Genomic DNA, 21355 nt, shown 5'->3' on the forward strand with positions numbered 1-21355 from the left:
TGAATTAGCTCTAATCACTTTGACAACATCGAGCTACTTGTAGGCTTCTGCCTCCCGACTGCCAGTGAAAGAAGCATGGGAGAGACGGTCAGTGTTTCTCTCTAATCAGTAAGCTACTAACTTGTTACCTGTTGTCCCAAGGTGCGGGGTGAGCAAAAGAACACAGGTGAGGCTGAAACTAAAAGAGAAGCCATGTCTGAGCACCAGAAGCTTATCAAAGTTGTAACAAGATATCCCAAGTTGGCAGAAGGAAAAGGCAAGCATTCAAGTGTGCCAAGTTCAAGGGACAACACAAACAAGCAGAACAACACAAGCGGAAAATGATTCTGTAGTTTAGATGTCATCTTCCATATTCTTTATCTTCCTGATATACAGACTGACCACAGGGTAGAAATAGGAAAGAAATAGACAATTTTACATACATATAAAATTAAACAGAAAACAGGACTATTTGTAAATAGCTAAATGAATGGTGATAACATATATAACTTGAGCCTGTATAATTTTCAAGAAAGGTTAAATGTTTGTTCACTTGGCCCATTGAAGCTAATTTTTTTCTTTTTTTTTTTTTTTATTCTTGCTCAAGTACAGTTGTCTCCTATTTTCCTGCCACCACTTTCCCCCACCCTACTCACCCCCACCTCCCACCCTCAATATTCCCACTTTCGCTTTGTCCATGGGTCTTTTAACATGTTCCTTGATTTGACCCTTCCCCTTCTTTTCCCCATTACCTGCCTCCTTCCTCCCCTCTGGTTGCTTGTTGGTTAATGTTTAATTGCTGTTTGACTGTTGTTTCTTGGGTGGTAGATATGATGTAGTAAAAAGCAAAATTACAGTCAACCAACCATTTAGCTCTTGTATTTCCAGAATCAATTTACCAGAGTAGGTACTATAGATTTGCCTAGCACAAACACGAACTTTTTATATTTTACTGAGTTTATTTTATCCAATTATATATTATTCTAAAGATAGTCTAGTAAAGCTGAGCAAACAGTTCTAAATAAAAAAACCATCATTAGCAGCTTTCACTGCAGAATGTAAGAATAATGGAGAGGCATGTTGATAGTACACAACAATTTCACCTCTGAGACATGATTTTCTGTCTGTGTATGATCAAAAGCAAAACAAGCTTACTGGTATTAATATAGGCCATTTTTCTAACTCTGCCTTAAGCTATCTCAACCTCAAGCTTCCCATTTTCAAAGTCATTGGGTCTTAAGGGACATGTATTTTAGACTACTGTGTCAAATTGATCAATTTAAAAATATATCCATGATACACATCTTAGCAAAATCTATAAGAAAAAAAAATGGATAGTGTTTGTTGGAATCTAGATAAATAACCCTACTAGAATAGCATTTGGGGGTAAATTCAAAAGCATCCCAAAGATTTAGGTTTAAATTAATTTTTTTCTAACTTTTAAAAGTTCATAAACAGTACAAGAAAAAATTTTTCTCTCTCCTCCCCCAATGTCAACTCTAACTAGTATTCAATATTTCCATTTTTAGCGATGAAAAATTGATTGATTTAGTACCATTGTTTTCTAATTCAAGGAATGATTCAAAATAGTGGTATCCACATTATTTAGTTTTAGGCCATTCTTGGGCATTTTACTGACAAGACAGTCTTTGTGACCTCAGGTTCTTTAATTGCCTATGGGTTCATAAGTACTCATAAAATAGATATAAAAAGAGAACACAAAATTCCTGGGGATCATCATGTAAGTGATGGTGCTAACCCTAGTAAAATGTGAAATGGGTAACATTTGCTTTGGAACTCCTATATCCCCACTGGCTCCATCACTCCTTTTTTTTTTTTTTAACCTCAGCCTCCCTTCTCTTCCTTCCCAACTAGAAGATGATGTATACAACGCAAGTATCTTGGGAAAAGACAGGAATATCATCACATAGGACTTAATGGGAGTAGCTCAGAAAATAAAACATCTGTGTTACTTTGGAGTTGCTTCCTAGAATGTTTTTATTTATTATCCTGATTATTTTTCTTTCAAAATGTATTTAATCATTCTGACAACAAATGCCAGTAGCTCCAACTATATTTACTATTAAGAGGGCATCTTGTTTGTTTCTTTGATCCTATACATTAACTACACTCACAATATCACTGAATGATAATAAATGGTGTGAAATACTGAGTGTCAGAACTGGCATCTCAATATTCCACATTATAAGGTCAAAGAAATGCCAGTACAGCCATGCTCTGCATAACAAAGTTTCAGTCAATGATGGACCACATATATGACAGTGGTCTCGTAAGATTATACCAGAGCTGAATTTCCAGTAAGAAATGGAAGGATATGTAATTCAGAAAAAGAGTTGTTTTTCTCTGATGGGAAAAATATCTGTAGAGTTTGGCTATACATTCCTCTCACTCACAGCACCTCAAGTTTGAGTGCACAGGCTCCATCCCAATCAGTCAGCCACTGATCTGTCTCAGCAGAGGAGCCTGCCCCCCGGTGCTGTATATTCAGAGGGCGCCGTAGCCTCTCCGAGCTGGCCTGGTGGTCTTCAGAGTACATCGCTGTAAATTGTTTGTTGAGGACCTAAGGTCCTATACAGGGACACAGGGCCACAGGAGCTGCCTTAACAAGTATTAAGTCCCACTGCCACTTCAGCAAAAGCTTGCTGTGCTAGTGTGGAGCCAGCCTGTCCCTGTACTTTGGAAATATTTTCAGACTGTAATGATGTAAAGCATGGATTAGTTTTAATTTCTTCTTCAGTCCAATGCCGGAAACAGCCCTTTGTACCAGATAGGTTCAATGGAACCAAAAACAAATTTCTATACTCAAAATATTGAGTCCTCTATTCTATATACCCACGTCATGTTAAACACCCTCTTTTTTTTTTTTTAATGAATGCCACACAGTTCCTTAATCTGACCACTGCTTCAACATGCAATAGCCAAAACCACATCACCGTGACAATCCTTATGTTACTTAATCTCTCCATTTTGATTTATTTTTCCTGCTAATCCTCAGGCCACCTTTCTCTCCCTCCTGAAACTCACTATTATTATGGTGATCTGTGCTTTATCCAGACAGTTTTTCCTTCGTATTTCCAATCAATCTAGCTCACGTCTCTGTGCACGGAGCAGCACTGATAGCTTCGATGTTCTATTTCTGACCTTTCCAGATGGAACCAGGGGGAGGCTTCTAAGGCAGTGCTTAGAAAGTCCACAGGTGTGCGCAGTACTGTCTGAGGCCTTCACGTCAGCACACCACTCACTCACTGACTCACCCAGAGCCTCTTTCAGTCCTACAGCTCCATCGATGGTAAGTGCCATATATAGGGGTACCATTTTTTATCTTTTATACTGCATTTTTACTGTACCTTTTTTATGTTTAGATATATTTACATACTCAAATACTGAAAGCTGTACCACCATTGCCTACAGTATTCAGTACAGTAACATTCTGTACCGGTTTGCAGCCTAGGAGTGTAGTAGACTATACAATCTAGATTTCTGTAAGGGCACTCCATGCTGTTGACACAATGACAAAATTGCCTGAAGGCTCATTTCTCAAAACATATCTCTGTGGTTAAGTGATGCATGATTGTAACTGGAGCCAGCATCTTTCCTTTAGGGCTTATGAGAGATATTCTTTCAACATAATCATACAGATCATCACCACCCTGATCAATACAGGAAAAGACCGGGTATGGCAAATGGGGCATGTGTTTTGTTTTATTTTGGGAGTGTAAAAAAGGAGGAGGATGAGGAGGAGGAGAAAGAAAAAAAACAGGGATGGCATACTTCTTGCCAAAATAAAGAGAAGAAATATCCAGAATTACTATCAACGACTATCTGAACACTAAGTTGGAAACTGCTGATAATTTATTTAAAATTTTCCAGGTTACAAGGGGGAAGGGTGGGGGAAGGGTTGGGTGAAGGTGAGCAAAGGTTGGGGGGCAGAGGGACATCTGTAATAGTGTCAACAATAAAAGTAAAGTTACAAAAATTGTTTCCAGCCCTGGCTGGTGTGGGTCAGTGGATTGAGTGCCAGACTGTGAACCAAAGGGTTGCCAGTTTTATTCCCAGTCAGGGCACATGCCTGGGTTGCGGGCCAGGTCCCCAGTGTGGGGCACTTGAGAGGCAACCACACACTGATGTTTCTCTCCCTTCCTTCCCCTTCTACAAATAAATAAATAAAATCTTTTAAAAATGTTTCCAGGCTACTAGCCCAGCAGAAGTCTAATGGTGAGTATAGCTAAAGGAGAACAGGAAGATGGTATGAGAGAGAAGTCAGAGAACCAGCCTGCATCCCATTGTTAGGTATTGACCATGACCCATGATTTTCTATATAGACCTCACTCAATAGGATGACTGTGCCTGAGCTGTCTTGCCCGTATCAACCCATCCCCAAAACAGCAATCTGCTACAGCTGTACCCCAACAATAAGAAGCTGTAGGCAGGGGTGTCCAACCCATAGCCCATGGGCAGCATGAGGCCCAGGATGGCTATGAATGCGGCCCAACACAAAATTGTAAATTTACTTAAAACCTTTTTTTTTTTTCCTGCCATCAGTTTTCAGTAATGTTTGTGTATTTAATGTGTGGCTGAAGACAACTCTTCTTCCACTGTGGTCCAGAGACACCAAAACATTGGACATCCCTGTTAGGGTGAATGACTTGTTTAAAGGTTGATGCTAGAAGGAACAGATTAAAGCCAACCTGGATCCTCCATTCCAGAAGATTGTGAAGGGGGGAATTCCTGGGAACCCCCAAGAAATAAAGGAGCATAATGGCCAGTCAACATTAGATGGAACACAGCCATGTCGGGGGAAACATCTAAGAGAAGAAGCCATGTCCATCAGAGTAGAAGTACAGGAGAGAAGGAAGGGAAATGAGTCATATTTTAGTCTGTTTGGGCTGTTACAACAGAATTCCATAGACTGGGTAGCTTAAACAACAACAATTTATTGTCATAGTTCTGGAGGCTAAGAAACCTGAGTTTAGGGTACAAGCATGGTGGGGTTCTGGTTAGGGCTCTCTTCCCCGTTTGCAGACAGCCACCTTCTCACTGTGACTTCATATAGAGAGAGGCCTAGCCCCCTGATCTCTTTTTATAAGGACACTAATTCCATCATGAAGACTCCACCTTCATGACCTCATCTAAACCTAATTTCCTGTCAAATGAGGTCTCATCGCCAAACACTATCACAGTTCGGGTTTGGGGTTTAAATATATACATTTTGGCTGAACACAAGCGAGAAGTCCATAGCAAGTCAGAATCTAACTGAAGCTGGCGGGAGAATGGGAGCGTTTTGAATTGAATGTGAGATTGAAGTTGCAAAACACGGAGGACTGAGTGTTAAAAATCTGCAGAGACCATCCTGATAACTGAAATGACTAGAAAGTCATGGATGGAACTGGAAGAAGCACTTCAGCAGAAATTTGAGAGATCAACACAGCACAGCATTATAAGAGAAATAGATCTAATTCATGTTTATCTATAACAAGTTGAGGATCCTTAATAAAGTCATTACAGATATTTTAAATTATGTTAAAATTTTAGAATAAAAATAAATCCCTGAAAATCATACCACACTCACATGTTGATACTATTTCATAAATTTCTTTTTAGTGTTTTCCCATATAGTTACATAGTTTTCAAAGCTATATGTATCTACAATGTAATTTAATAAAATTTGTATTTTTTCCTGTATCATATTCTATCATATTTTAATCATCCATTATAAAAGATACATTATATTCAATTGAATCATTATTTTATAATTTGTAACTATTAAGCTTTTTAAAATATCTGTTTCTAATTTTTGCTATCATAGAAAATGTAGGAATTAATGCCAGTCCATGTAGTTCTTATTATTTTACTGAGTCATTTCTTAGAATCACTGGTCATAAACATTTGTCAAGGCTTTTGATATTATAAAATGATCAAATTTGTTTCCAAGAATTTTACAATGCAGTCAGCAATAGGTACACATACTGGCTTTTCTACAATCTCACCGGCATTACGTAATATCATATTTTAAAGTTTTACTTACTTCAATAGATATCAAATGGACCTTTATTGTTGTTTAAATCTGCATCTCTTGGATTTCTCCTGAGGGTGAACATTTTCCTTGTTTATTGGTTTTATTTTCTCCTGGATAAGTTGTCTCTTCATAACCTTTTCCATTATTCTAACTGGAATCTTGATATCATTCTGTTTCTAAATAAGCTTTTTATAGGTTGAAAATATCAACTCTGTTTGACTTTAAAGCAGGTTAAACCTCTCCAGTACTAAGGCTCCCTTACAGCATGAGCACAGACACAAACATCCCCTAACGCCAAGGAGGATCCTCATATTTAATTGTCTTCGCTGTCTAAATTATTCAAAAGCTCATGCTATTTTGGAGGGGAGGTTCATCATTAAGTATATGATTTGCACTCAAGTAATTACATTCTGCTAATTGGGGCTATTCTTACAGCATTCCTGAGGGATGGGATTCTCGAAGACTGAGAGGGTTATTTTAGACGGTCAGGAACAATGTGTTCCACGTGTGGGCAAAAACATCTCTCTAACATTCCTTGTCCCTTTACAATTATTTAAAAAGATTCATTTACATTTATTCTGCACATCCTCATTCCCTACTCCTGTCCTAGGGCAGAACTTTCAAGGAAGTTATACCTTCCGGAAGAAAGGCAGACCCTGAGAGGCTTACAAGGAGAACTAAATGGGAGATAATAAGATGGGGTTGAGTGGGTATTCTAGAGCCAATTAACAGCAGAGACGCTACCTCCTCAGATGTGTCTTATCTAGATATTCCTAGAGCACAGGTTCTGATTCTCTAAAGGCAAGGTTTTCAAGCCACCTGAGTAAAAGGGCAGGCGGGGGGCGGGGTGGGGGGCGGTTCTGTAAAATCTTAGAATGAGAGTTTCTGCTCATATTATTGAGGTATAAGAGCCCCTCAGAGCCCTTCTTGTAAAATCAAGGAGTTGGTTCCGGGATCGCAGCTATACTCCTTGAGCCTGGCTCTCATGCAGAAACAAAACTGCTTCAGTGAGAAGTCAATGAATATTTCCCCTAAGCCTTCATTTTTGCCAAGAATGTTAAGCCCTCAGGCAGAGAAGGGAAATGATAAAGCTGTGTGGTTTTCAGATGAAAACAAATTGTTTTGAAGACTATATAGACTTTGAGTGCACATACAACATTTCATGAACACGTGCATTGACACTCTCCATTGTTTCATTCATAAACCATTTATTCCATTATCTTTCTGGTTTCCTTGAACTTACAAGGGATCAGCTTACATTATACATTTCTGCTGAAGAGCTCCCTACATTGTTAGTAAAAGGTTTGTCTTAATTTAAAAAATACTAAACACAAGGAAAGGGACAGAATCTTATTAAGGATTTGAGCACATCCAACTCCTAACTCCTAGGAAATTGCTTTTATTTCTGTGAACAAAGAACCGTGGAATTACATCACTCACATAGGTCCTTTGCTAAAGGAATCATCATTTCATTGGCACACTGTCGAGTATTAAAGAGAAAATTGTTATTACTTTTATATCATTATTGGTAAGTGAATCAAGATCCTGCACATAGATAAAAAAAAACAATTGCCCACATGGGTGATTGCATAACTAAGGTTAAGATTCCCCTATTCAAAAATATCTCTCTTGGGAACTCTTTCAGTGATTCCTAAAATTAGAGAATGACTTTTGGGCAATTATTTAATTGAACTTCAAATAGCCCTAAAATGGAACAACATAGAAAGACACTGTCAACCATTCACGTTTTGGTACAAACTTCTTTCTGATACTTCTTCTCAGAGAGCTGTTAAGAGAAAATGGTTTTGAAAGAGGTAAGAAAGAAGTTGATCCAGAAAAGAAAAAAAAAGAAGAAGACCCTAAGTTCAGGACAGTACAAAGGCAATAATATTTCCTTCTCCCAAATCCTGGTTTGTTACTTAGGAAAAAAAAAATCTATTAATGGGCGAAATCGGAGGAAACTTCTTCAAATTTTACATTCTGACAATTAAACTAATTTCCTCACTGCAGCCCTGGGGCAGATATGGTTAGTTGCCTACCCAATATTCTTCCTCACTTCTGTTTGTCAGTAGGACTCAAGACTTTTTGGAGATGCAAACTTTCCAGCTAAAAACACTTGTTTTCCTGACTCCATGCATCTTAATCGTGTGACACAGTCCTGCTCTATGAAGTGCAAACAGAACTCTGATGGGATTGATGGGAAAACTGTTGCTTTCTTCATACGGGTACTATCCATTCCTGACTACTCGTCACTCCTTTATCTTTCCTTTTGTCTAATGAAATACTAACAAAAGATGAGGCAGTAAGCCATCTTTTTTGCAATCATAAGATGCCAGGCTTGAGGCCAAAAGCCTGAAAACTATGTCTGGCAGAACAGAAAGGAAGAATTTAGGTTCCTTTCGAAACTAAAATGCATTTTTAAGCTTCCACACCTACCCCATGCTATCGACTTCCAAAGTTCTGGTTACAGGAGACAAACCACTGTCAGTTGGGGCCACTGGCAGTTTTCTGGTATGTGCAGCAAAAAACATCCCCTTTGACCTGTTAAATATCAGATCAGAACAGATACCAGCATATCCTTCATTAAAACTTTCTTCAAGTTTTCTCCTCTGGATTTCTGAGCATACACACATAGAGAAATAAACTCCAAAGCATTAATTTCTTTCCCCCATTCAGCAAATGCATATTGAATGCCTATTACACTCTAGTCACTCGTGATACAACAGTGAACAAAATATATAAAATCTGTTTGGTATTAGAACTTATATCTAGTTTTCATTTTTTTTAAATCCCTTGTTTTCTCAGAAACACATTCATTGATTGAAGTGGCATTGACTGAATATTTCAATTTTCAACTGGTTAGCCTCATGTCATATAAAATTTAAAATGTCCATTCTATATAGGTTCAAGAACATATAGTTTCTAAAGTGGAAAATACCACTAGATTCATACTGAAATTTAAAAGCAGGGAATCCATAAAAAAAGGTCAGCAATATCCAAATTTTTTTAAAATCTTGTCTGAACAAAGAACTTTTAGGCACTCAATTTCCCGCCACCCCCCCCCCTTTCTTTGGCCTTAACTTATATTTGTCTGAATGATGTAGTGGGGGGTGGGTGAGAGACCGCCCTTTCTGATGATCAATAACGTATGTGTGTGTTAGACACTGTAAGGAGTGTTTGGAGAAGCCAGTAAACTTGCAAATGATTTAACCAGCCAGGTCTCCCAACTTCATGACAGCTTGCAGTTATTCCAAACTAGCAGTCACATATATTTTAAGACCAGCCATTAGACTTTTCACAGGCAGGGTTTTAGGTTAAGGACCAGCATTTTTGGTGCATTCAGGTAGGTGCTGATTTTTACTTTGCCTTTTTCCCAGTGTACACAGAATTCTTGGACAGGTCCCTAGTGCTCCCCAGGCTCCATGATACATGAGCCTCTTATGGAGACAGCTGATTTGGGAAGAGGCACAATGTACAATAACCTTGTGTAAATTATAAGGAACTGGATTAGAACCCAGACATACAGTAAATCATTCATGAGTACAACTGATAATGCTCAAAGCTGGATGCACTATATTTTCCACTAGCTTGGCTCCCTGCTATGATTCAGATCTAATAGGATACACATGCTGTTTGTTTGTCTTTGTATTGGCAATATGCTTACAATAAACTGTATGGCTTCCATGAGCATACTAAAGATTGAGTGAATTAATTTTCCTGTTTGGTGACACCAGCTTTTACTACTCCATTGCAAAGTGTCAATGTTAGAATTGTGCTTGAGCACAAAATAGGAATATGTGTACTTAATATTTGAATATAGTCCAATGGGTCCTTTTATATTACACTATTAAGCATGTGTGCATACGCACATACCTACACACTAACATATAGCTTGTTCTTAGAGTGGTCCATTCAAACACTGCACATTAATGTGGTCATGCTATGCCTCCACTTTCCCAGAAGAACACATGTTCATTCCAAGGAATGTTGATTGAAAGGTTAATTACATGTTCATTCTCTGAAACTTTTCTTTAAGCATCCTGCTCATGACTCGATCAGGAGCCACGCTTGGATAATCATCCCTGTCCTGTGTTCTTGAGGTATAGGGTGCAGTCGTAAGTGTTCTTCAGAAAATAATGTCCTAGTTTTTAAACAATTCTTTAAAAAATTTATTTTTTAATTTTGTTGATGATATGAGAAAACATTATGTCCTTTAAAAGATTTTGCTGTAAATTTAAAGCAGGAGCAATGTTAAGGTTATGTGCACCACATTTTCCCATTATTCATACAACACATAGCTGGAGATCCACTCTCTTGGCAAGAGTATTTTTATAAATTACAGGCATACGAGGATGGGGGAAGAATTTAGAAATAATTTTCAAAGTAAAAAATACAAAAAAAAGAGTTAAAAATATATTTCTCAAGTCAATTCAGCTGATAATAGATTAAATGTACGGTCTTATTGTATAAAAGAGAAAAATACTAAGTTTTGCTTTATGGCATTCAAGTGTTTTGTCAAAATATATCTGGCTGTACTTATGACTTTTTCTTCCAATATTACCAAACATACACAAACACACCCCATTCAAAATAAACCTAAATAAGACAGGAGTATGCATTCATAGTCTTCTTATGCAAATTAATCACTTTAATGTAGGTTATCCAGCCACAAATGGTGCATAGAAATGGGAAAGAGGTGAAATTCCTTCCTGTCTTCTCTAACAGATAAAGAGAATCACAACATAAGCAATTAATAATTCTCAGCTCAGAAGAGGTCATAGGATGGGATGCTCCCTGAGCTATACAATATCAAATCCTAACGGAAGAACAGACAATGCCACCATGTTGGAGAGGATGCTCTTCTCTAGGGAATATACATCTCTATGATATTATCATTGTCGCTATGTCTGTCCATGTCATTACAGCCATTCCTGTCATTGATTGGCATGATGTTGTTTGGCAAGTTCCCTCATATGTGAATCTGTGTTCAAACTAAATAAATATCTAGGACTATCGATGGGGCCTGATATAGTTTGAATGAACTAAATATATGTTCTTGGTTCTGTAACAGATTATTATGATGAGCTCTCAGAGTCAGTTTCTAGGTTCCCTTTGTCTCTCTCAATGTCAACATGGCTGAACAATAGGTCTGATATAACTCACTACTGCACTCAAGGTTGAAAAATATTGTTTACTTGTATATGTCAAGTTAAATTCCATAAAGAGAATGATAATAAAAAATAATGCAATTTTAAAATAACAATAATAGCAATTTTACATTTAATGCATGATTTACAAATTAACAATTTCATGGCTGAGTTGTCAGAAAATATGTTCATTTATTATAAAAGTTTGTTCATTAACTTACAATAGAACTGTCTTCAAAAGAAGGTGGTCAAAACCAAGCTTTACTATGGATTTTAAGCCTACCACTATGCATGGACTTTAAACTTTTATAAAGTTACTTTTCACTTTAGTATTCCCATGAAAATTTCATCTCATGAAAATCCTCCAAATGTGGCTGTATTATTCTATTGGGAGTGTGGCAAGTCAAACAGCAGCTTTGCACTGAAACTGTCGTTGGGGTTCTATCTTCTTTGAATCAGTTCCCCCAAACAGGCCTGATAGCTGCTTGCCTGGAGCTAGGTCAGGGCACTGAGGATGCTGTAGGCTGCGATTCGACCTTCCTTCTCCAGCAATAAGAGGGCTTCCTCTGTGCCATTTTCACAGCTGTAAATATTTCAGTCAGTATAACTCCATGGGGCAGAAAAAAAGTCTGACTCTTGCCCTTTCTTTCTTCTCACATCATTTCTTCCTCAAAGAGGAGTGGTGGATTTTTGTTTCAGCTTTGATGCTGAGAAATGTATAAGGCTTTAAAAACTTGGTACTTTCCAACAAACAAACAGATATTCCTTTCAGAAAGTTCACTCTCAACATTGTTAGTGATAATGGCAATGCTAATGATAAAAATAAAAACTATTTATTGGTTGGTGCTGTAGGTCAGTGATTTCTAGACTTGCAGGCTTTATGAACCCGAAAATTAACCACAATAAAAAATTCACAAGTTGATACAGAGTTGCTAACTTTTCATTTTCCCATTTTTCATTTCCTCACGAAAGATAATTTGAATAAACAATTACTATCTTTTATCACCTCCATATCAATTTGATACCGAAGTAGTAGGAAATCCCCTGGATAAGATGCAGTTTCTTATTGAATAGGATAGATTTGGCTTAATAAAATGTTCACTACTTTTTAATTTTGCGAGCTCAATAGTATCACCGATTAGCACTAATTGATATATATCCAAGATATAAGTATAAGCCCAATGAGTGGAGAGGTGCTATCTTTTCAGTGAGTGGTAAGTTTTCCATTATTCTTTTTGTCTCCAATATTGCATCAGTGTCTTGGGGCCTAGAAAGAATTTGATTAGAATCGTTCATCACCATTTTGCCTCTCAGAAACAAAAATCATTAGAGTTTCAGTGACTTTCCAAATCTACTTGTTCAAGGCCTTCATCTTGCAGATGAGTAAAGCAAGAGTGGGACTGGAATTTCTAGATACCACATAACTTCCCTCAACGGTAAGGGTCAGCTTCCATCTGTCTGTAGCCATAGGGTCACCTTAGAAATTTATAGTCAATATTGAGGTGTTTAATAGGGATCAGACATATTTACATGCTATTTCAGTTACGCTTGTGGTTTAGTTAACTTTTTGTTGTTAAGCTAGTTTTCCCACTACACAGACAAGAAGAGTGAAATTAATATGTAACTAACCTACACATATTGCTAAGCAGTTGTGGAGTGGCTATTTAGTGAGATCTTCTGTAAGTTATATTTTTTATGCTTTACCATGTGATTAGTAGGTATTTATTAAGTAGATTCATGGGCCCAGGACTACAGCATTTTCCAGCTAGGTTGAGGATCTTAGGAATGTCATGGGGGAAAAAGGGACCCCTTCAGCTTTGGCTTCTATTTTCTAGTCATTAAAATAGTGTAAAAAATACTCTTTGAGTAAGAGAAACCCAATAGGGCACATGTCTAGAAATGCAGACAGGACAAGTCAGATAGATATCCCCTCCATACCCGAGGATCCTGGCTCAGAACATCTTGATTCCAGGCCTGAATGATGGCTCTCTTCTCCAAATTTTGCATCATTTCCTATTCCCTTGTTAATTCTTTTTGTAGTGCCTCATAACGTCGACTGTATTATTGAATTATGATTTACTTTGTTACTCCTTACATTTTCATATGCTTAGATAAAGTGCTTCACTCTCCTCACCCTAGCACCAACCCTGAGTTTAAGTTTCATTTCCTCTTGAGGACAAAGATCAAGAGCCATATTTCGTGTGGCATGTTCCTTTAAAGTAGAGGCTTAGAAATGTCTATCAATTGCTCTTATTTTGGTTGTAGTCTCATGAGTAGGCAAACTGCGCAACAATGTCTCTGGCTGTATTTTCTTCTCTCCTTTCAGCTTTTTCTCTTTGTTTCTCTATTCTATGCCTACACCAGCAGCCCAAAAAGAACTATCCCCTTGCTACTACATAAATTTTTATAGGCTTTTCTAGAAAATGAGTCTTCCTTCAGATGAAAACTTGCATTTCTTTGACCTGATCTCAGCTATAAGTCACCTGTCACAGAAGTTGAGCTAATAAGCTAATTAGCACAAGAGTGTGAGGAGTGTAAGTTGCAATTCATTAATGTGTTAATGGGAGCATTGGGTTATAACTGGGTATATTTGGAGAAAGGAGACTTGAATATATTCATTCAGCTTTTAATAAATTCTTGAGTGTATATTGCAGTTCTCAACTTTTTACCATTAAGTAGAGCTTTTATAATTCATTAGACTACTTGGCCCTTATGTTTGAAATATCCTGTTTATCACACAAAATTCATTTTAAGTAATATTTAGTTTCCCATTTTATTACACATACACATCTATTAATCAAAACTTCCAGCTATCATGAAGTAACCAGTATGTATTAATGACCTGGTAGAATTTTAGCCAACAGCCAAAAAAAAAAATCATCTTTTTAAACTGTCTGTGCAGCTTTATCATTGTATTGGGTTGGCCAAAAAGTCTGTTATGTTTTTTTTCTGTAAAATAAAAGACACATTTTTTGTTTTCACCAATAACTATTGAGTTGGATATTTTGAATATGTCAGCTATCTCCTGCTATTGGTTCTAGTGGGTAGAGGCCAGGGCTGCTGCTAAACATCTTCCAATGCATAAGACAGCCCCACGACAAGAATTATTTGGCCAGAATTATTTGGCCAAAATGTCAATATTACCAAGAAACTTACCAAACCACTTTTGACACATTTGATCAGTCGCAGCACCTTCTCCATATACTGCACAAATCATTTGTGTTTCATTTGTGTTTTTATCTTTCTTGAAATAACAGAGCATAATATGCAAAAAATGTTGTGTATCTTCTTCCATCTTCAATATTAAATGGTTGCACAAAAATTCACCAACTTGGACAAGTTTTTTAATGTGCATTGATATGACAGTTGTCACACCACATCTAACAAAATTATTGTGAGTGAAGTTAAAGACAACTAAGCACTACTACAGCCATGGTACGGAAAAAACATAACAGACTTTTGGCTAACTGAATTGATGGATAATTTCCTTTGACATTTTGGAATATCAACTGTAAAATACATGGATTCTTCAATATCATCACATCCCTAGAGCAAGCCCTTGGTTTAGAATCACTGGTTGAACACTCACTATAGACTGAGCATGGCGCTTAGTGCTCAGTGCACAAAATATGAAACTAAATAAGCCAGGGGCCCTTCCTAGATACGCTCAGGGTCATCTGTCTGATAGAGATAACCTTGTCTTCTGAGTTCACAATGCTTGCCTGGATTCCCCACCTTCCTTGTGTTTAGTTGTCTTTCTACTGCTCTCCCTCTCTTCCTTTGCTGGCAGTAGCCACATACCTCTGTCTTCCCAACCCTTTGGTTGGGAAAGCTTTGAGGAAATTGCTTTTTCAAAGGTTGCAAAAGATTGAAGAAGCTTTCTTCTTGTCGATTAGCAGACAGAGCAAGAGCCTCCATATTCTGACCCTGTTTGGAGTAGGCTTGGATGGAAGGAGGGGAAGCCCCTAAGGCAGCCATTTTCAATTGGTGTGCTGCAAGAAATTTTAAAACATGCAATACCTGACTAATCAGGGGCACTGACCTCTTTCCTCTTAGATTGTCAAATTAAAAAATGAAAACAGCCAATACAACAATAGCCGTCTGGTATGAATAAATAAAGTTATATCTATATTTATTGTTATATCTACAAAAATGATATTTTTTGGTGTGTCACAGAATTTTAGTAGTTAGTTTGTGTGCCATAAGATTAAAAAAGGTTGAAAACTGCTGCTTGAGAGGCTAATAGGGATGGGAAAAGTAGTTCCCTCAGCTGGTTGTTGTCAGGCTCACAGCTATGAAAGAGGCCACAGCACTCTTGTGCCAGCCAGAAGCTCATTCCCTGCCCCCACAACACACGCAGGCACACACACCCTCCTTTAGTCACCAGGACAACTGGCTCTGAGCTCTGTTCTGACCAGATCACGATAATGAGTATTTGGGGGTGGACGAGTAAGGAAGAAGTGGGAGGAAATGGAACCAACTTCTCTCTATTTCGTATTTTGTTTTCTTCAACATGTAAAACCAGTCAATATCTTGTCAATACAGTCATTAGATCAATTAATCTAGAAACAGAAACACAAAACCCACCTAGCACTCTCCTCAGGAGAGAGTTCTAAGTGCTGTTATCTTTCCCTATCCAATCACTGTGCATAATCCAGGTACTTTCTGCCTAGAACGCCGGTCTAGCAGCTGCTCTCAGGAGAAACAATCAAGAAGGAAGCTGAGTGTGAGGTAGTGATCCCTCACCTGAAGGTAAATTGTTCTCTGGATTTGAATCCCAGCTCTTCCACTTTTGAACTAAGGGACTTGAGACAGTTTTTAACCTTCTCTAGGCCTCTTTTTTTTTTTTAATCTTTACCAAAAGGTATGTTTGATTTTATTTATTTATTTATTTATTTATTTATTTATTTATTTGGGGGGCAGAGAAAAGGAAAAGGGGAGAGAGGGAGAGAGGAAGAGGGAGACATTGATCTATTCCCTTCTGTACACACCCTGACTGGGGACCAAATCCATAACTTAAGTAGGTGCCCTGACCAGGAATTGAACTCACAACATTTTGGTGTACAGGACGATGCTCCAACCAACTGAGCCACCCAGATAGGGCTCTGTGCCCATTTTCTTATGTAAAAAACAAATAATAATAGTACTTACATCCCAGAGTTTTATGAGGATTGAATGATAACATATGGAAAACATCATAATATTGGCACATAGTAAGTGCTTACTAAATTTTACATACTATTATCATTAAAAGGAAAAGAAAAGAAAAATAGATATTAAGGTACTGGGATTTTTTAAAAGGTGCTTTTCTTCTGGATCTTTAGCCAGAGAAGTATCAGGTTTGATAATACTGGTATGCGACTTAACAAAGAATAGGTGGGGGTAAATGGGAAGGAGAAGCAACGACAAAGGCAACAGGGCAGAAATATTTAAATTATGGATCCTATGACTTGGTGAGTCTTTTTTTTTTTGATAATTTTTGGTGACTATGTTTAAATATCTTAATATGCTTAAAATGGAATAAAAATAGACATTACTTGCATTCAGGAATTATCGAATGATAAGTAGGAATCTCCTTGTCCACAGTTTCAAGTGAAGATAAAAATAATAATAAATCAAAGTCAGGCCAAGATTTCCAACTTTCAACTCTTGGCAGTTATGTCACTAAACAACAGTACTGGATTAGCATGAAATTGAAATTTATTCTGTAACCCTAGGATGAAAGTTTATTAGTTTCTGATTTCTGCTGTAACAAGTTACATAAACTTAATGACTTCAACAAGACGAATTTGTCATCCTCCAGTTTTGGAGGTCAAAAGTCCAACATGGATCACACTGGGTATACATGGAAAAAACAAAATAGCAAAAACAGCTTTTTCTTTCCACGTCTTTCTTTCTCCTGAGTGTCTCTTTTACTATTTACACAGAACGCTTCACTTCTGACACTTTTGGTCACGAAATATGTAGAGATTATTCCTCCACACTAAGCAATTCTCTGCAACACCAACTGGGTGTCATACAATTCAACTCAATTCTGACACTATCTACCTGGAGATAGGGTCAGATCCCACAGGTTACGGGCCTCAGTCTCACAGGACTGCCCCTTTTACCCCCATACACACACTTCAGAAGCCCGTCAGAAGGACAGGTGAAGTCAGAACCCCGCTTATCGCCTGTGCTTCTGACCAACCAGCTATAGAGTGTAAGTTCCAAGGACCCCCTGCTCGGGTTTGATTAATTTGCTAGAGCAGATTACAGAACTCAGGGAAACACTTACTTAAACTTACCAGCTTTTTAAAAGATGTCATAAAGGATACCAGATGAATGTAAAGAGATCCCCAGGGCAAAGTTTGGGAGGGTCCTGAGAGAAGGTGCTTCTGTCCCCATGGAAGTGAGGTCCGTCACCCTCCCAACTGTGAATGTGCTTGGCAACCTAGAAGGTTTCCAAACCCCATGCTATTGAGATTTTACAGAGGCTTCATCACAGAGGTATGATTAATTATTAAGTCCTTTTCCAGCTCCTCTCCCCACTCTGGAGGGTGAGAAGGTAAAGCTGAAAATTCCAAGGTTCCACTCATTGCTTGATTTTTCTGGTGTTCAGCTCCCAAAAGGAGCCATCCCAGAGCCCATCCAGGGACACATTATTAGAACTAAAGATGCTTTTAGTGTAGAGCTCTGACCACTTAGGAAATTACAAGGGCTTGGGGAACTTTGTGCCAGAAACTGGGCAGAGACATTATATTATATATTATATAGATATATATACTTATTATATATGTGTGCATATATACACACACATATATGTTTTATATATATATATACATATATAATATATAGTATCTCACATTGAGTTAAAACCAAGTGTCAGCAGGGACTAAGGGAAAATCCATTCACTTACCTTTTCCACCTTCTAGAGACTGTATGCATTTCCTCATTCTTGGTCCCCTTTCATAATCTTCAAAGCCGATAACAGGTAGTCAAGTCTTTCTCACATTGTGTGTCTCCTACGCTGACTCTTCTGCCTCCTTCTTCTGTATTTAACGATCCCTGTGACTACATTGGGTCCGCCTGGATAACCCAAGGTAAGGTCAAGGTCAGATGATTAGCGAGCATAATTCATTTGCAACCTTAATTCCCCTTTGCCACATAACCTAACATATTCAGGGGTTCCAGGGGTTAGGATATGGTAATTTTTGGAAGGCTGCTATTCTGCCTACCACAAAAGTGTACTGACTGCATTCTGCTTTAGCTCTTCATGCTTATAGAACTCAAATAGAAGAAATCCAAATTTTATATTTTCATATATATGGTAATTAATTAGTACCGGTTAGGAATTACTTCTGAAATCCAGTTAGTTAGAAAGCAACTCCCACTTGTCAGCAGTTGCTAACAATTTGGAGAATTGATTAAACTTTCTGTGTAAGAATCCCCTCACTTTAATGAGAACTATAATAAGGGTCCGGAAGAAGTAAGGCCTGCTTGAGTGTGGTTGGTCTGGTAATACTGCAGGTGTAATAATTTATAGTTTTAATTTGAACATTTCACCTAGAATGTCATATGGCATGCATGAGTGTGATATTGTTATTTTACAGAATTACATGCTTATGATTTTGTGTAATAAAAGATTTTATAATAAAAAAGGGCAGTATTTGTGCTGGACCCTGTATATACCTCATATTGTTGTAAGAATTAAATGAGTTAATTTATGTAAAAAATTTAGGATGACACAAAATGAACTGTTCATAAATTTAGTTATTATAATCAGCCACCCTTATGATCTATATAATCTGTTAACTTTATACATGGTTTTACATAGTCATCAATCATTATCAATTCATCCACTTATTCAGTCCACTCATCAATACACCAACACCCACTGAACATGTATTTAAAAATGAGCAGCATATTACACATATCAATAACTAAAATACCTTATAATCATGTAGCACTTCATTTTCATATGTTTATCTTATCTGACACTATTTAGAACAAATGGTTCCTGCCCTTTGTGATTTATAGTCTCCTTGAGAAAACAAATCCAGCCCAACACCACAGACATGGTGTTGAGGTTTTGCACCCTTGAGAATGGACAGTCGCCCAGCCTGAGATTCACTAAGAGTGGCCCTATGGAGTGGGGAGCATCACACCAGGGAATGTGCACCATCTCAGCCTCGACGGGGTTCTTCTCTCGTACACAGCCATGAAGACTAGACTCAGCAAGTTAACAAGGCCCCAACAGTGTAATAGAAGAAAGTAGCCAGAGGAGAAATCAACTTACGGTGTGGCTGTAATACCTCCATGAGTTCCTCCATCAAATAGTTAAATCCACTCTGCAAATATCCAGGTTTATGTTCTTATAAATAAGGAATGATGGAAAACACAAAACAAAATTATTTGCACAAAATGTCTCGGGTTGTAGCTGAGAAAACTTTATAGGTCAAGCCCTTTGTCTCTTTCCCCAGAGTTAGTATTTTAATATATCCACTTGCTGCTTCATATGTTAATCATTAATTTTATAGTCACTTCACACCTTGGAGGATATGGTAAGGGGAGTTGAGGTAGTATTCCCCAAGATAAAGAAAAGATTAAAATAAACTAGGTGGAATGGGGAACTCCCAAAAGGACCGCTAAGTGAGGGCACAAGACGTGAATTGCAGCTCGAGTGTTCCATTCCTTCCACTAATCTCCTGAGTCTGGTTGCCCAGTGGGAGCTTTACACCCAAGTGGATTTCTGGGAACAGAAAGCTGCCATTTGTTCACTTTACCCTGGGGCCACCCAGCTGCCACGTGTCAGCTGAACAGAGGTGCGTCAGAGGCCTGCAGTCAAAAGGCAGCAGGATGGCCAATTGCCACGAATTTCTGCAGTAAGTCTGGCATCTTGGCATCTTGCTGCTCTTCCCCTCCCCCAGGTTAATTGCTTGAGAACCTCTGCCTTGAAAGCTGCTTATTCTACCAGCGTCAGCTACTGCCCTCCTTCCCCTATGTACTCTAATATCTTGCCTCTTTACACCTGGAAGTGAGATGAAGTTTCTCATGTACCTGGCTCTACTTGGGAGACCACCCAGGCTCCAATGTAAATGTTTCTCTCCCCCTTTACACAGCCCCACGGGTAAAGGCAGAATTGCCACGTCCCCCTTGGACCTGATTGCTAGGCAACACTCAGCCATGTGAATTTGTCACTTCTGTTTGGCGCAAATTTCAATTTCACCTCCAACTGTAACAACACTGCTTGATATATTTTAGATGCCACTGTGGTTGGATGGCATCCCAGGAAAGATGTGAAGTGCTACTGCCAGGAATGAATGATTGGCATTGGGTAAAGCAATTCTCTGAACTCAGCCTTGGCATCCCATTAATTGTTAAGTCTGTTCTGCTACCACCAACCCCTTGTCAGAATCATGTCTATTGTAAGCCTTTGCGACAAGAGTCCAAATGGTAGAGCTCTCTCTCCCTCTGTAAGATAAGAAGCGTGTCGATAATGAAGTAGTGGATTTCTCAGCTCCCAACATAATACTTCTCCCTACTTTCATTTATTGGCTGCACTTTCATGTGCAAAGAAAAATAGTTCCTCATTTGAATAATACTGAGCTAAGTGCTACTATGTGCCAATTCAGGTTCCGGCCCTAAATAAGAGATTTACTTTCCCTTTGGTTCCCTTACCACAGTTTGCTTCCATTAGAAGAAACAATTAAATGTTGCTGTAAGGAAAGTTTATTAATAAAAGATAAAATTAGTGATTCTAAACACACTCTGTTAAAAATAAATATATAGTATTCAACATGTAAAATTTACAGACTGATGATAAATTAGAAAACATACAATTATAATTTTTGAATAAACACATACCATCACTGGAAAAATATAATGCTATAAACCCAAAACTTTCATCTAATGTAGTCTGCTCAACGTTTATAAATATATTTTGAATATTATTTGTCCTTAAAAACATATTCAATTGCCTAGCCACCTACGTCGAATGTCCTTAAATACTACGCAATTGCTCAATCGACTCTAAAGATGCTACAGTTTGGAATACTTTCAGTTCTGTGTTCTGTATTAAACAATGATGAAAATAGTAAACCTGTTTTGAGTCCCCTTCAGCCCTCCCCCATCCACCAACTTTTCAGTCAATCGATTATTTTTTCCTTCAAATCAAAACATCTTCAGAAGGCTTGGAAATATTTTCCTAGGA

The sequence above is a fragment of the Pteronotus mesoamericanus genome, unplaced genomic scaffold, assembly GCF_021234165.1.
Source record: "Pteronotus mesoamericanus isolate MK-2021 breed Mesoamerican mustached bat unplaced genomic scaffold, CSHL_Meso_final contig_164, whole genome shotgun sequence".
Lineage (NCBI taxonomy): Eukaryota > Metazoa > Chordata > Mammalia > Chiroptera > Mormoopidae > Pteronotus > Pteronotus mesoamericanus.